At 46.9% G+C, this 12,799-nt stretch overlaps 1 long non-coding RNA gene across 1 annotated transcript in view; it reads right to left on the reverse strand.

Moving 5' to 3' along the window:
* The window catches only part of LOC308593209, a 361,814-nt gene that overhangs the window by 21,384 nt on the left and 327,631 nt on the right, over positions 1-12,799 (reverse strand). The gene's annotated exons all lie outside the window — the stretch shown is intronic.

The following is a 12,799-nucleotide window of genomic DNA, read 5'->3' on the forward strand; positions in this document are numbered from 1 at the left end:
AAAGAAAAAAGATCCGATCATTCACAATTGCTACCTAATGCACACTGAGGCAAACGGATTATTGTATGATCGATTTTGTACCTGCTGCAGATTTTGATTATCTTATTTGTTACCAACCGCCCACGTTTTTGTTTATAGGTAGGGCAGAAGCTAGGCGCTGCAAGGCTAAAGAGGTTAAATGGCTTATACTAGAGCTGGAAAATTAAGTAACGCCATCCAAGCCTGAGCAGTTTCGTTGGCAGTAGCCCTCCTTTTATTTGTGTCAGATGCCTACGAAGGGCCGCCCCAGCTAAGCATGTTCAGCCAAGTTCCTCTGAAATCCACAGGATTTTTCCCATTATCTGTAGCAGAAAGGGAATGTAGAAAACGAAAATGTAGAAATCGCCCTTTGCCTGGAAGTGAATCCCAGTGAAAACAAATGCATGTACTGTTAAGCAATTCGTATAGAATCGCGATGTTATGGGAAATGGCAACAAACGATTTGCAAATTTACTCCGGCGACACAAACAATGATCGTCTTTTGCTTGTCATTCACGTTACGGTACTTGGAGGTAAGGCCCGTTCACACCAGGAATGCTTTGGCAGAGCTCAGCCCTGTGAAGACACACAGCCTTGTAATTTGCCAGAGGATAATAAAATTATGGGTTCACTGAACATGTGCAGGTTGCTCCTGCTGAATCAGCGAGTAAATACAACCACCCACCCAATCTAGGATTTGTTTTAAGGACAGGAGTGTGACTGTCAGGTAAACTTGACTCATCCTCCGCACTTTTTATTTTCTCAAATTAATCAGCAGCTCCTTCAGTGGAGTGGAACCATCATTTATTTGAGGGCATCAAAGAATTTCAGAGGTTATGATCCAGCGAATAAAATGTTTGTTTTGTATTTAGTCCAGTGCGTCTTTGTCTCCATAACTGCACCAAGGTGGCTATATACAATTGTTTAAAAAGTGATATACTAAAACGAAAAACCAATCTATAAACATACATTTTTAAGGCGACCAGCAGACTAAAAACAGGAGGAGACAATTTATAACAGCATTTAAAAAAATGCTTCCGAAACCAAACGCTTAAAAAGCGTTCGGCTCAGAATCGTTCAGCCCCAGGGATCCATTCCCGCGGGACACGGAGGCAATCCCGCTCCCCTTGTGAACTGTTGCTCACTGCCTCCCGCTTACAGTCCGAGGCTGCGATCTTCCACAGACTTCCTTTGGATCAACTCTCCTCCCAAACGCGTGGGACCTAATTTCTGAATGCGCAAACATGAATAGGTTCTTCGCAACATGACCCACCCCTGAGGCCGGGCGAAGAAAGTTCCCTGGCGCAGCGGGGCCGGGGCTGTGGGTGTTCCTCCGCCCCTGACGGCCGCAGCAGGTGGGGATCTGGGCCCCGAATTCCTGCATCTGCAACCTTTTCGTTCCATCCGCCTTCCCACCAGACTGGCGTTGGCACCGCCGCCACCTCCCTGGCGTTGCGCTTCCTGGCACCACCGCTTCCCACGATGGAGCCGCTTTCTAGCTGGATTTTGCAACCCTGGTGTCTCAGGGAGGTTTCCCCTCCCCCCCCCTTCCTGCTCTTAGAAAATGCCGTTCTTTATTCGGAGCCTGCCCTCCCTTTCTTTTCACGGGCAACTCTCTCCCAAGCCAAGAATATCGGTGGAAGAAGCTCTGAAATGCACCCGGCGTCCAACTTGGCACTTGGAGGCGCTGAACTTGCGCTGACACCGGCCCCTAAGCCCTGTCTCGGCTTCTTCTCGCAAGCAGGTGGCTGGCTGGCTGTGCCACAAGCCCGATGCTGAAGAGCACCCGCGGAAGAGCCGTATCAACACACACACACACACATATCCCGGAGGTTAGATGTGTAGGTTTCGCCTCTCCGTTTCTCCGGATTGTTTATACAGGTGCAGTCTGAACTCTTTCCTTACTAAAGATTAATGGGAAGGAAAGTGCTGGCTATTTCTAAACAGTGGTGGAAATGTCGATGCCCGATTGTACCCTTCTTTTGCCACGCTGGGAGAGGCCTGACTCGCCCTCCGCTCCCGCCCCCTCCGTGGGCTGAACTTCACAGGCGGGAGCGCGTGGGGACCTTAAAGACTACCTCCCAGAAAAGAGAGACCTTCCGGGGCTCAAGCTCATTGGGAAATGACGCTCTCTTCGCCCCATGCTTTCATTGCAGAAGCACTCAGGCTCGATGTGGACGGTGATACTCGGCGAGGCACTCTGTACATGCTCAAGGGCATTCCCACGACAAAACACTACTTTGGATGCTGGCCCAGCTGAAGGCGGAGGGAATCGCCAATTTCCCATTTTAACAAGCCGCCTGAAATACTAGAGAACGTGGCCCTCCCTCCCTTTTCCTCCTCCTCTAAATTTTGTTAGTGCTTGTGTAAACCAACCCTGAGCGTGCGTGGTTCTTTGGCTGCCTACGGAATGGCATGGGAAGAATTGGGTTTGCCATTATTATTATTATTATTATTATTATTATTATTATTATTATTATTATTATTATTATTATTATTATTATCGTCATCAATTGTAGGTCTCATCGACCTCAGCAGGTAAATGAGTTCGAGAGAGGAGCTGGTCCATTGACAAGAAGGAGGAGCGGAAGGGGTCGCTTGACTCTCCGCAAGCCCCTCATTTGTTCTGCGCTTGAGCAGCGCCAGCGCACAGCGCATCAAGTTCCAAAACAAATCCTTCGCCGGGGACGGAGAATGACGTCATGCTTCGGCTGGTTCGATGAAGAATCCATAGAAAGTTGCAGCAGCTGCAGGAGGAGGGGGGGTCCCCCTGCGGAAGCCTGCGTGGCCCGGCAACCATATACCGAACTGTGTGAACCGGGTTCAAGCGCGCCGCCCTCATTAAAGGCGAACTCTCTCCTTTCAGCCTTCAGTACTCCGAGACTCAAATCTGCAATAAGCACCTGCAGTTTAGATCAAGTCTCAAAGATCTTGGATACAACATTGCTATCAGCGAGTTACAGAGATGAGACCTATCAATTGGCACATTGTGGGGTTCCTAGCATTTTTATTTCCTCCAAGGAGCTCAAGGCGGTGAGTGACAGAGCGCACGTTTTTTTGCGCGCAAAAGGTCACGGGTTCAAGTCCTGCCATCCCCAAATCTGAAACCCCGGAGAGCCACTCCCAGTTAGCATCCACACTACTGAGCCGGATGGAGCATTTATTTGCAGTCTCCGATGATGCTCCCCCTCCCATTTATCCCGTTTAACTGACTCCTGTGAGGCGGGCCAAGCTGAGAGTTGGTGACTGGCCCAGGGTCACCCAGTGAACCTCCTGGCTGCGTGGGCATTTGAAACACACTGCCTTGCTGCACGAGTAAAGGGAAAATGCCACGGAATAGCCACGCACTGAACTCGGAGGAAAGTGTGGTGCGATCCTGTGCACATTTATTTGCATTAGAGGTGCATGGAATTCTGCAAGGTGTGGAGAAATAAACATAAATAAACATATTTAGATAAAAAGTTTTTCTCCCTCTCACAAATTATTAGAACTCAGAGTTATCCAATGAAGCTGAATGTTGAAAGATTTAGGACACTGGTATACCAATGAATGGAACAAGTGTGGCGCTGTGGGTTAAACCACAGAGCCTAGGACTTGCCGATCAGAAGGTGGGCAGTTCGAATCTCCGCGACGGGGTGAGCTCCCGTTGTTCGGTCCCTGCTCCTGCCAACCTAGAAGTTCAAAAGCAAGCCAAAGTGCAAGTAGATAAATAGGTACCGCTCCAGCGGGAAGGTAAAGGGCGTTTCCATACGCTGCTCTGGTTCGCCAGAAGCGGCTTAGTCATGCTGGCCACATGACCCGGAAGCTGTACGCTGGCTCCCTTGGCCAATAAAGCCAAATGAGCGCCACAACTCCAGAGTCGGTCAGGACTGGGGTCCCTTTACCTTTATACCAATGAATACCAATTAAAATAAAATTAGACCAGTGTATGGAGGATACTGCTAGCCCAAATGGCTATGTTCTGCCTCCACTGTCCGAGAGGCACTATGGGAATCACGCAGCGTGCTGTTGTGCTCAAGTCCCGCTTGCTGGCTTATCATTGCCACGTGGTTGGCCACTGTGAGAACAGGATGCGAGACTAGATAGGCCACCATCTTAATAATAATAATTATATATTTATTGTCATTGCCCCCTTCGGGGACAACGAAATTACTTGACTGCTCCATCAAAACACTAATTAAAACAATACAGTATAATACAGCAAGGGAGATTAGATGACTTTCAAAGTCTGGGCTTCCCATTCAGGGCCGAGATCGCTCTGGAGAAGAAGCTGTTCTTAAGACGGCTCGTTCTTGTCTTCATCGTCCTGTATCTCCGTCCCGACAGCAGGAGCTCGAAGAGACAGTGACCAGGATGCGATGGATCTTTTACTATGTCCAGTGCCTTCCTATGGCACCTTGTGGTATAAATCTGCTCTAAGGTGGAGAGTGGGCAGCCAACAATGCTCTCTGCTGCCTTAACAACTCTGTACAACCCCAACCTGTCCTGGGCAGTACAGCTTCCGTACCACACACATAAGCCATAAGTGAGCACGCTCTCAATGGCACAGTGATAGAAGGCAAGCAGCAGTTTCTGTGGAAGATGGTTTTTCCTTAGTATTCTCAAAAAGTACAGTCTCTGCTGCGCCTTCTTCAGAAGCCCCCTTGTGTTGACACTCCAGGACAGATCCTCTTGTAATTCAATGCCCAAAAATCTGAACGTTGTTACCCTCTCCACACAGACCCCATCAATCAAAAGTGGCTGGACGTTGCTCTTCTGTCTCCTGAAGTCCACCACAAGCTCTTAAGTACTGGTGATGATGTTATTATATATATATTTATTTATTTATACTCCGCCTTTCCCCGAGGAACTCAGGGCGACTCAAACAGATAAAAAACCAAGCAAGACTAAAAACATAGATCCAGACATATATCCTACTAGGTTAGCTAGCAGGCGTGTTTAAAGATCCTGTTGCCTGCCTATGTGATCTCATTGAGCTTTCAAGTAAAAGCAGTTCAGATTATAGCAATGCAGCGGGGCCTAGTTTCAAATAAGACGGTTTCGGAGATGGGAGGGAAGGCGGGCATGCCAATTAAGACCATTGTAATAAGCCTTAATAATGGCCCCAAACACTTTTTAGCAAACCTCAGGACTTTCGTGAGAATGAAAGCCACAAAGTGAGCAAAACATAAGAGCTGTGAGCTCTGAAGATCTCCGCGCATTCCTTATTGTTGGCGATGCACCATCTCGGATGTCAGAAAACCTTTCCCTACTAGTACAGCAAATAAATTAGTAGAGCAACCATCACGAAATGACTTGCAGAAGTGTCTGCCAAGACCAGTAGTAACTCTTTGTTAGTGTCTTGATGCGTTAAACATCGAGGAGTTCTCAGATTCAATGGCTTCTCCACAATGGCAGTGTAAGTCCAGTTAAACTAGCTGGAGAGCTTAAACACGGATGACGATTGCTCTTTTAAACGTCTCTAGGACCGCAAGGCCAACGTAACAGAATGGCCCGTGTAAGTACTGTTGACCTACTTCATTTCACTGGAGTAGAGGTGGTTTGTTCACACGTGAATGCTCACCGCTGAAGGACTGCTGCACGAAGTGGCGACTTGCACGTGCGAATCCCAGAGATACAAACGGGACCGCGGAACCCGCATTTGTTCGAGAGCTGCCCAATCACAGCAACGTTAAAATCTTGGATTTCTCCACTACCCTAAGGGCCACATTTGCTTCCGCCTTATAATGCATGCAAAAATGGTTTCTCGGGGAGAATAAAACAATGATATAACTGTGTAAACAATGAGATGCGCAAGTGGAGATCGAGAGAGAACTTCAGTGTAGTGCACCTGCTCTCAGACGCGATGCTTTCCCGTATTCACACGGCTGCCAGTTACCCAGCGATGCGAGTGCACGTGTAAACTGACCCCGAGAGTTCCATGGAGAGTTCCTCTTCCCCCATGCAAGGGGTCGGGGTGACTGGGAGCCAGTGTATAGCTAGGTGGAGAAGTTGTCTCTCCCACCCACTACGGGCAGACCAGGAAAGGAGCGTGAGAGAACCGAATACGATCCTCAGTCGATATTAAGATCTCGTGGATTAATGGATCGTTTTTCTTTGGGTATTTGGGTTTGCCGCAGCTGCGGCCAAACTTTTGCTCTGAAAGGGGAAATATAATTTTTCATTTCTTGGAAAGAGCTTGAGGGAAATTATTTTAAAGGAGGCGCTTTTTCATATTATGGTTGTAATCTAGAACTAGGTAGGAAATGATGGAATGCTTAGAATGGTTAGCGGTAGCGAGAGGACGGGGGATTTGAATACAGAGAGGAAACACTTAATATTTTCCATTTAAAATAGCAAGACTGCAGATGGGGAGATAAGGTAGGACGATTCTCTCGCATCCTCGGGAGCCAGTGCGCTGTGCTGGTTGGAGTCTTGGAATCAGTGGCGTAGCGTGGGTTGTCAGCACCCGGGGCAAGGCAAGTAGTTTGCGCCCCCTCTGCCCTAGGGGCAGAGAGCTGCGAGTGCGAGCGCGCCCCCCCCAGATGTTGCGCCCGGTGCGGCGGGCCCCCCCTGCACCCCCCACGCTACGCCACTGCTTGGAATAGGACCTGGGAGACGCGGGTTTAAATCTCCACTCGGCCACGGAGCTCCTTGGGTGACCTTGGGCCAGGCACTAACCAACCTCACAAGGTTGTTGTGAGAGAGGATAAAACACGGGCGTCAAAAGGAGCAGACTTCGAAGAAGTGCGCATCTCTGTGCGTTACACAATGGGATCCATTTTAATTGTAATTATTTGAGAAATATGTATATTGAGAACAGCGAAAGATGAATGAGACATTTTCGGGCAGCGGTCATAGAGCCGCTTGCCTGGGGGGAGGTCCCACTCAACCCGATGGCGCTTACTTCCGAGTAGGCACGTATTCCAACATTACTGTTGGGTTTGCGCGTAAAAGATTCGCTATGAAAATGCTTCGCCTCCCACAACAAAACTCCAGAATGTAGTCTCTGATAGCTGGGTCCTAGGCATGTTTACTCGTAAGTAGGTTCCACTGAGTAAAATGATGCTTACTCCCAAATCCTTACTCTGGGGGGCGGGGGGGTATAGTTATTTATTTATTCCTCCACCCATCCACCTTTGCCGTCCCGCCTGCTATTACAAGGAAATGGACTTGTTATAATAAAAATAAAAAATAACTTTTTTGAATTTTGAGTATATTTTATGTTATTCATTACATTTCTACACCACCCTATATCACCTGGATCAGCTTGGTCAGAGGGGCAAGATGAGCTGCTTTTCACGAGGTTGTGGTCCAGCCATCACCAAACCAGCATCCTTCGTTTTAATCCTTTTGAAAGAACCTAAGAAAAGCTCGTCTTGCTCAGGCCAGTGATTTACCTAGTCCAGCAATCCTGTTCTCACAGTGGCCAACCGGACACTCATGGGAAGCCTGCAAACTGGTCCTCAGCTCCACGCCACCCTCCCTTCCTGCCGTTTCCAGCAGCTGGTATTCAGAAGCATTTCTGCCTCCGACTGTGGAGGTAGAGAGCAAAGCCACAGCCATTTATAGCCTTCATCTCCATGGATTTGTCCCAGTCCTTCATCCTGTCGGGGTGAGTGCCATCGTTTAAATTATGCTCTGGCTGAAGAAGGGCTTCCTTCTGTCTGTCCCGCATCTTCCAGCATTCAGCTCCATTGGGTGGGTCCTGAGTTCAAGAGAGGGATCTGCTTGGTGTGGTTCTGTTGGGAATAAGACAAGCACCATCGAAATACACAAATGATTTTGTCAGGAGAGGAAGCTTCCCAGTTCTTCTGGCAAGCAGCAAAGACCATTTTTTGAGACGGAAGCGAGGAGTGAATGGTCCTCTCAAACTGCGAGTTGTGCTCCTCTTTCTTCCGCAGACCGGTGATCGGGTTTCGGGTTCACACTTCCGTGCGTGGTTTTTGCGCCCATCCTAACCCAAAACGCCTTATTTGCGAGGGAATCCAATGGATTCTGAAAACCAATCAAGCGAAGGGGTGGGGCGGGGCAAATGAATAACTGGGGCTGCAATTCCGCGCTTTCAATGAACTCTGTGGCAACTGTTTATTTATTACATTTACAAAACGCCTTTCTGCCAAGGGAGGCAAGGCGGTTTACCATTTTTATATTGCTTGCGGCTAGGCATAACATGAACAAGACAAAACGACCAGCGCTGAAATGTCCCCATTTCCTTCTTTGGGTCGATAGGTTAAGGTGGGGGCAAGTTTCACCTCCCCCCCACCCTGAGGTGCAGGCGAGAGTTGGGTTAGCAACACGGTTCGTCTTTTAAACACATACAGGGAATTCGGGGCTGAATTGCAATCGGAAAACGGAAGGACAAGAACGACTCTCTTACGGTTTCAACCAGGAGCAGTCTTATTTTGGAGGGCAAAGCAGCCCTGGGGTTAAACCAGGAAGAAACAGAAGGAAGATCGTTTCACCGTGATTTCCGATTAACAACATAAGAGTCTGCTGGTCTGGATCAGGTCAACGACTCATCTCGTCTAGCCTCCAGTTTTCACAGTGGCCAACCACATGCCTGTGGCAAACCAGAAAGCAGGATTGGATCCCAAGAGCCTGTGATTTCCAGCAACTGCCATTCAAAAGCATTGCTGCCTACCGTGGAAGCAGAGAATAGTAGTGGTAGCCGTCAGTAGCCCTCTCTTCTATGAATTTGTCTAATCCTCCTTTAAAGCCAAGCAACTTGGTGGCCATCACTGCCTCTTGTGGGTGTGAGTTCCAAAGTTTAGCTATGTGCTTTCTTCTATCTGTCCTGAATATTTCAACATTCAGCCTCCTCAGATGTCCACTGGTTTTAGCGAATCCTAATCGTGTAACAGTAGCAACAACTCACCCGCCCCGCCCCCAAAGTTACACTACTGAACTTAGCTTAGGAGGGAAATCAGAAATACACATTTTGTATGAAAGGACTGTGAGGTCACATCAGGGGGAAGGGTCACAGAACATTGCTTTGTGTGCAGAAGGTCCCAGGCTTAGTCTCTGGCATCTTCAGGTACCTCTAGCCTAAAAACCCATGAGAGATGCCTTCAGACAGTGGAGGCTCAGTCAGCAGCACCATCAATTTAATATTGGCAGTGGTGGGAATTGTGGTAGGAATGTTGGATCAGCAGTATATTATAAGAAGTTACAAGATTACCCAAGGCAACTATTAAAAGACATTATGAATAGGACTCTAAATACAGGGGAACTGCCAGAATCCTGGAAGAGTGCATATATAACTTTGATCCCTAAAGAAGACAGAGATCCAGAGCAGGTTAAGAATTATCAACCTATATCTTTGTTGAAAAATTGTTATAAACTTTTTGCAGATATATTAGTAAATAAGTTGAAAATTGTATTAAAAGAGGTAATCCATCATGATTAGGTTGGTTTCTTGCCAAGAAGACAAATGAAGGACAATAATAGGAATATAATTGATATAATAGAATATTTACAAGTGAGAAATGAAAAACAAGCAGCCTCAATATTTTTAAATGCAGAGAAAGCATTTGACAATGTGTCCTGGGATTTTATGTTAAGAAGTGGAAGGGACACGGGTGGCGCTGAGCCTAGGACTTGCCAATCAAAAGGTCAGCAGTTTGAATCCCCGCGACAGGGTGAGCTCCCGTTGCTCGGTCCCTGCTCCTGCCAACCTAGCAGATCAAAAGCACACAGTGCAAGTAGATAAATAGGTACCACTCCGGCGGGAAGGTAAACAGCGTTTCTGTGCGCTGCTCTGGTTCGCCAGAAGCGGCTTAGTCATGCTGGCCACATGACCCAGAAGCTGTATGCTGGCTCCCTTGGCTGATAAAGCAAGATGAGCGCCGCAACCCCAGAGTCGGTCACGACTGGACCTAGTGGTCAGGGGTCCCTTTACCTTTACCTTACAGTATTGGAATATATGAGCTGTGGAGACACCTTTCTCTCTCTCTCCCTCTCTCTGCTGCTCATGGTAGCCATTTTGTGCCAACACGAGTAGCACTTTTATCAATATATAAATATCCACAGCTCATTTTTGAAAAAAACCCAAAAATACACTGCCTGAGAGGTGCTGTAGCTCAGTGCTAGAGCATCCTATCTGCACGCAAAAGGTCCTAGGTGCAATTCCTGCCATCTTCAGGCAGAACTAGTAAATATTTCCTGTCTAAAACCCTGGAGAGCCACTGCCTATCCATGCTATTTCATTTATTTAATTCTTATTATTCATTATTTATTAAATTTGTATATCACCCTTCCCCCAAGATCTCAGGTTGGTTCACAGCAAAACAAAACAATCCCACCTTTTTCTCCAAGGAGCTCAAGGTGGTGTACATTGTTCTCCTACTTTATTTCCCACAACAACCCTCTGAAGTAGGTTGGGCTAAGAATAGGTGACTGACCCAAAGAAAGCCAGTGAGCTTCATGATCGAGTGGGGATTTGAGGGCAAGTCTCCCAGGTCCTAGTCTGATACTCTAACTGCTACACAACACTGCCTTTCAGTGTTGACAAAATTTAGCTGGCCGCTTCCTGTGTTCCTAGGATTGCTCTGTCACACTGCAATCCTATGCACTCTCACCTGAGTTACAGAACTACTCTATGATGTTTTACTCAGAAGGAATTCCCACTGTTTCCAATGGGGCTTCTTACCACATCTTTAGGATTGTGGCTTAAGGCACCTACAAACACATGGGGTCGTAACATCTCCAGCAACCATGAGTAAGATTGCACTTTTATTCTTGGGGATCTGGGCCCATGCTTTTTAGCCTGCTCCAAGCGTGTGCCCACTTGCTTGAAGGATGAATTTGCTTTTGTTATTCCTGCTTTAAAGTTTCCCTGTTTAATAAACTTGGAAAGGAGGGAATCCTTATTAATTGCTGAGGCTCCCCCTCTTCACTCTTGAGCTTGTCAAATGGTCCGTTTTCCTCAGGTATCCCTCACTTTCAGCACACTTTCCCCTGTGGAATAAGCAAGCAAACTCTTTAAATACCTCCTGGCGCCAGAAGAAAGTTCTCGTGTAATGGATATCTTGTGGTGTTAGAAAATGGATTCTGCCCTCTTTGTCAATCAGGACTGAGGGAGGAAAAGAGGGGGGAGGGGGAAGTGACATTACTTTATAAAGGATTTGTGGGAGCCTCTCAATATTATTAAATGATGCTCCTGTTCAGATTGATTTTAAAGATGACTAGAAATTTATGGCATATGATCTTTCAGAGGCGAGCCTCCTCTGCAGGCTAAAACGAAACCTCACACTTTCCCCCTCGCTGCCTTTGAGGGAAACTCACCACAGTGGCCATGAATGGAGTTGAGATATCACTCCCCTCAACAGTGTTTTGTTAAGAGAATGGACTTTCTAGGAAATCTCACAGAGAGAGGAGACTATTTCCCCACCCCAACTCATTATTCACACACTCCTCTGACAGACTGGGCTGGCATATAAAAAGAAGGTGGTGGCAAAACCACAAAGATATGAGGAAAGGGATGGAATTAAGAATATATACCTTCAAAATGGATATAACGGAAACATGAATCATATCTACATGGGCTGAAGAGGTGGGACAAAGATATAGCACACAATCCTATCCTTAGGTTCACTGGGATGAACAAGGAAGGTGAATCTCTGTCTCAGAAAGCAGTTTCCCAGCTCAGCTGAGCTATGTCAGCATAAATCCCATCCCCAGCTGAGCTGGAAATACAGCAACAGCTCCCTTTTCCTGGCTCAGTCAGGTTTTAAGCTGGCTGTACTGAGGCTGGTAAAACTAATGCAGGAGTAAGTCCTATAAATTGGGGTTTCCAAGGGAGGGAAGGTGGAGGCAGTACCAGGTAGGGGAGGACTTATGCTGTTTCCTAACTCTGTTCAACTCAGTCACATGACTTGGCAACCCAGCATAACTAATGCTGGCAAAAAGGGTGGTGGTGTAAACCAACTCAATTTCAAAAGCTTTGTTTCCCCCCTGCCAGGATTAAGCCAGCTCAGCTGGCAATAGCTCCCCTCCTGAATGGAGTTTGGATCTGGTGTACTTTATGTCTGCTTAACTGAAAGCAGCACAAATTATGTTGGCATCCCATATTTAGGATTGCTCCTAAGGCTCTGTACACATTAGCAAGTTAAAATGCGGTGAGGCCATTTCCCCCACCTGTTTATTTAGTGAGGCAGGGACATTTTTGCCTGCTCAGATCTTTGTAGGTGCTGGGAATGTGCCATTCAACATCTTATGGTGCAGTCCAGTGTATGTTTACTTTTAAGTTATCCCACTATGTTCAGTGGAGCTTACGTTCAGGTTAAGTGTGCGTAGGAATGCAACCTTAATTAGGAAACCTGAGGACCATTCATAAAGCACATTGAATGTAGCCATTGGGACCTATCATTTAATAAACAATCGGCTGTAACCAAAACATCACATATCCTTGAAATAACTGTGGATTTTCTGCATTTGTACCATAAAGACAGAACTATATTTCAAAAATCCAGGATATGTAGTTTCAGCTTCCTCTTGTTCACACAGAGGACACAAGCAGAAATTAAATTCAGTAAACTGCACTAATCAAGATCATGTTTTCTACACAAAGGAAAAAGTGAAGCAAATGTTAAGATATTTAACACAGTAATATTTGAGTCCCATGGACTGCAAGAAGATCAAACCTATCCATTCTTAAGGAAACCAGCCCTGAGTGCTCACTGGAAGGACAGATCCTGAAGCTGAGGCTCCAATACTTTGGCCACCTCATGAGAAGAGAAGACTCCCTGGAAAAGACCCTCATGTTGGGAAAGATGGAGGGCACAAGGAGAAGGGGACAACA

This window comes from Podarcis bocagei, assembly GCF_964188305.1.
Source record: "Podarcis bocagei genome assembly, chromosome: 8".
Lineage (NCBI taxonomy): Eukaryota > Metazoa > Chordata > Lepidosauria > Squamata > Lacertidae > Podarcis > Podarcis bocagei.